A 5,300-nucleotide genomic window follows, 5' to 3' on the forward strand; every position below is an offset into this window, starting at 1 on the left:
ATAAAGATCTCTTATAGAAACGTTGCTGAGTTCCTTAAGTGATAGCAGCTATAAGAGCTGAGTAAGACTTTGCAGCATGCTTGACATTTTGTTGCAAATGGGTGAGACGTTCAATTGCTTAAGACTACGACTGATATTGACTCTGTCTGACTTTATTAATATTTTCCCTAGGAAGCGAGGTTGGATTGTTTTCCAGACCAAAGAGCTCTATTTTAAACGCTCTGTCCATGTAGGCAGGAACGACAAACATACCTGATGCCGAGTCCAGCTCCTTCAGTTTTCCCTCCTCTGGAGTGTCTGACTGACGTCTCAGTTAGACTTGTGATTGATGGCAGTAGCTTGTAGCTCGTTCAGGTCTGTTTCTCCAAAAAATATCGTAAGCTTTCCAGCACCTGACATCTTCACTCTCCGCTGGTCTGATAAATGATGACTTTACCACCCCTTTCAGTGAGCTACTTCTTCCTGCCTGAGTTTATTTGTGATGTTTTCTATCAATTTCAGCTGTTTGCTCGCCTCCTGTCAGCAGGCTGGATGTTTGAGCAAACCCACCAGGCAGACACTTCACCTTACTAAGCAGAAACTGGCTTTCTTTTGTTCTGAGGTACACAGAAGGCAAAGGACTGTGAAGCAGGAAGATAGGGTCAGAAAAATGTCTAATATCTTAAGCCGGGAGTGGGTACAGTTAGGATTAAATGATCAAAATTACAAATAAAGTTGAAATTTTGAAAGATTTTTTAAATAGGTGTGGAAAAATCACATTTTTGAACCACTGCGAGTATCAGCTCGGGTCTGGAATCAAATCAGACATCAGACTTCATCATGTGGGGATTTTTTTGCTTGCTAAGCAGATTTTAGGCAGGTGTTGCAGTGGAAGGCTGTATTTGCCAAATAGGAAGCTAAAAAATATTAACCTCTCCACCATTTTATATTTGTTGGAGATGTCATTTGTTCTTTACGTTTGTTTTTAACACTGAAGCATGAATCTGAAATGCAGAAAAAAAAAAACTGCAAATTGTTCTGTTATTCATGGGACAACTTGCTGCATGCAAAGTCTCGGGACAAATCAGAGAGCAGCTTGCCTCGCTGCGTAATCTTCTCCACGCTAGGTTATGGTGCCATCAGAGCATGAAACAAGTGACAGCTGCCCAGAGGCTGCCGAGGCTTCAGCGAGCCGCAGAACAGGGACAGCAGAGCTCAAGGCCGCATGACGGCAGATCTTAAAAAGATCATGTGGCTTCTGTACATGGCGACACCGATAAATAGCTACATTATACAACACAGGATCGCTTCGTGACTTTAGAGGAAGGAAGTTTTTTTTTTTTACTCTGAAAATTAAAAGAAAATATGTCAGCAGAATCACATATCAGCTCTGCGGTTATTTTGATTTGATTAGAAAGTTCAGGAGAAAGCTAATAATACGGGTTCACTTGTGTAAAAATATGCATCAGATTAATGCGGTGCAGTGATGAAGCTCCACAGGAACGTCATCATGTGCTCAGTGACTCCGCCGGCTAAGCTGAAGACTAAAACATTGTGCTGCATAAAATAGGACTAACTCAATCTTATTTCAACAAGAACAATAAGCAAATACCTCCGAGCGAATTGTGTGTAATGACCCAGAAACACATAGCAGATGAATAGTTTTATTAAAGTCGACAAGACCAAAGTTTATTGACCTTAACTGGCCTGCAGTGAACAGTCAGGAATTTTTAATCAAGTTTCACATTAAACAAGCCTCAAACAAAAGCTGAGTTTTTCACAGGTTTGGTTTTGACTTAGCATCAATTCATATTCTTCTTGAGTCATACAATTAATGGCTTTAGACTCGACTTATTCAAACTATGAAAGACTTTGGATTTTCACAATCCAAAGTTTTAGATCCGTGAAGTCGATGACTCCACATCGACTTGACCCCTTTGGCATATTGTAAATGGCCTCTGTGTGTTTAGAGCACCCCAAAGTGCTTCACACTACATTCATCATTCACTTACACACACTCATGCACTGGACTCAGAAAGACTTGATATCTTACACACCAAAGAAAAGATGTGTTACAAAGAAGAAATCTTGTAATGATGGAACCGTGTGCCCACCCAATATTTGCCAATATTCCCTCTTGATGCCACAGTAAGTATGCAGCGCCTGGCATGCTTTTTACTTATTTGCTTTTCTTTTCCATTCAACAATGACTCTGACAGTGACAGAGGTCTTTCATCCAGCGCTATAAGGGAGGTCAGTGGAAAGTTGGAAAGTGGAGAAAAAAAAAGCTGCATGCAGCATCACCTGAACAATGGCTAAACTTCTGTGTAGCATCATCTGTACCATAATGTACATTCAGTCAGACAGCAAACATTTCAGACCAACTCTTATTTACAATACAGGAGACAATGACGCTAGTGCTGCCACTATTGCACCGACATTTGTAATGGGTTATGCAAAAGCATCGGTTCTAAGAGATGATGCTTTATCCTGAATCAAAAGGCCGATTCCCGTTGAGGGAGATCCGGCTCCCTTATTTTTTCTTTCACTGCTCAGCTCTCACTCGCAGTAGCTCCGCCTTGTTCACAGCAGCACTTTGTTTCGATTGGCAGTATTGTGGCTTGTCTCCTTTGGAGACAGAGTCTCTTAAGAAACAGACCAAATTCTAACTAAAAGGAGAAACCGCACCAGCACATCCGATCTGAGGACAAAGTTTGTTCCCGAGTTTCATTCTGTTTTTGTTGAGGTTCCATTCGGTAGATTTCTCAGCAGTGTTTGTTCATTTAAAGTTTGCTTGAACTATTACTCAAAAATACGAATACCTGCTTACGAAAAAAACACATGAAATTAGGAGAGCATAAGGCTTCCCATAAGGACACTAAAGGCCAAAAGATTTATCATAAAGAATGTTAAAATTTGCCAAGGTCCAGATAATAATAGTTTAAGAAACTTCTGTGCATTTTTCAGTTTTTTATTTGTAAATTAGATTTTCTTTGTTCTTCACAATTGCTAACATTAAATTCCAATGAAATACATTTACGTTTATGGTTGTAATGTGACAAAATATGTAAAAGTTCAAGGGGCATAAATATTTTTGCAAGACACTGTCGATTAAAACTTACAGACGCATCACTTCTTTATTGTTTGTTTGCTCATGAGTTTAGCACCTTTCAATTCCTCGATACAGACAGCCTGAAAATCAAGAAGCCTTGTGCTTTGTGACCTTTGGTTTGGAGATTCTCTCTCGACAAAACCCCAATAATTCAGACCTGCAGCTGGATTTATGTTTTATGTTCAGTGATGCTTACTTCGAATTCAAGAGTGCAATCCTCCAGTTCATAACACTGGCAGAATTATAATGAAGAGGCAACTCAAAAAGGAAACATTAAATGAGCTAAATGTGACTCAGTGCTAGAAAAATCACTTCGTATAAAAACCTCTCAGCACCTATGAGGTCAAACAAATCTGGTTTGTCATGTGAAATTAGAATTGCATTTTATGTGGTGAGTCTTTTTTTCTGTAGGATTTGTACAAATGGAAGGAGCTCAATAGGAAAACATTAGCATATTTACAGATGTACACATTTATATCTGCGCCTTCCAAGAAGATTGCCTTCCGTGCTGGACTGCCATAATAAATAATGTAGCAGGCCTTTACTGAAAGCCAAGTTATAAGAACAGATGAAGCAAGCATCCCTGCGCTTGGTTTAGTGTGTCTAGTGTAATATTTATGCTCATAATTACTTTCTTTAGGCTGACGGGGATTTATAATTTATCCACAGAACTTTATTTGAGGAATTGGTTTGTAGAGTGAAGAGAGAAATGTTTGATCATTTGAGCGAGAAGAACATAGGCAATGTGAAAAATAATGCTCGTTTTCCCATTCTACCTCGTAACACAGCACATAATCAAAAGGTTTTGCCTGAGTAGTCTTAAGGTTTTGTTCCTCTTAGACGTATTGCTCATACTGAGACGCTGATAAAATGCAGAGAAAGAGTTTAAACAGATGAGCGTCAATTCCAAGTCATTGTTTGTGGTTCTCATGCTTTTAGAAACACAGAATGCCATGAGCTGTTGCCTGAAAAAAAAAAAACAACAACACTATATTTAACCGTTTCTGCTGAGTCATTTCAGCAGTCACTTTAAATCTATGACTTCAGTTTATTTGAACTTCCTACAGGGCTTGTGAAAAACACTTCATGAGACGTTAAAGGCCGTTCTCGAGACGAGTCCTCTTCTAGTTCTCGGTTCTTCCTCAGCATTTAGTTGATGTTAACCAGGTGTGTCCATCGGTCTTCGTCGCTACCAGAGTCAACTTGCCACAAGTTGGAGATCAGCCATCTGTCAGCTTTTCCCCTCTGCTCACCCAGCAGGTGCCTCACATAGTGAGCCGCAGGCTTGATGATGCATTTACAAAATCAATCATCGTCCTCCGGGGTGAATGACTGAATCCCCTGGATCGCACTTCTTCCTTCTGGTCACAATCTCCTAGAAGGACTTGTTGTAATTCAAGCTGATGCTCATTGCAAAAACGTATAAACAGTCAGAGCCTGCTCTCTCAGCAGCTTGAAGCTGTAAAGAGGAAGTCATCCCACTCCCCAGGGAGAACTGCAGGCACTCGGCTCAGGGCTTGTGAATATCCCCCCAAAAATAGTCTCACCTGGTTATGCCAAGGTAGGAGAACGTCAAGGCCTTCTCGGGGTGTAGGTTGAAAAAAGCCCGGCATGTGGAGGTGAGCCCAACAATTCTCTGCAAGTGAAGCAACTGTCTGTATCCATACAACCAATTCATAATGGCAGGACATGACAGGTTCAAGCCCCTTTTTTTGCCTGCTAACCAGCTTACACTACACACCCCACCTCAACATCCCCCTACAAAGAAGGAGGTTTTCTGTGACCCAAGGATCCATGAGCCAACAACATATAGTCAGACACTCGCTAGTAAGCTTCCTCAGTCCTGAGAGAGCTAGGTTTCTTTTTATCCCAAATTGTCCTTCATTTTAAAGCATGTATGCCCTTTTGTTCACTTTAGAAACAATTGCACATTTGATTAAAAACAAAAAAATGTAACATATAGCTAATCTGTTATTTACCAGGCCCTAAAATCATTTAGGATCTGGTCCATTTGCAAATTGTATCATATTTGCAAATGTCACATATCACAGAGTCCAAACTGTTGTAATCAAGCAAACAAAAATGAAGCCCAAACGGAAAAGGTTTGTAAAAAAAAACTAAGCAGGCGCCTTAGGCGCCACATGTGAGGTTTACATGGTGTGTCCAAAATCACCTGAGGTGAGCCGGTGCCTCTCGACTGGCGAGAGGC

This window comes from Poecilia reticulata, linkage group LG1 (genome assembly GCF_000633615.1).
Source record: "Poecilia reticulata strain Guanapo linkage group LG1, Guppy_female_1.0+MT, whole genome shotgun sequence".
Classification (NCBI taxonomy): Eukaryota; Metazoa; Chordata; class Actinopteri; order Cyprinodontiformes; family Poeciliidae; genus Poecilia; species Poecilia reticulata.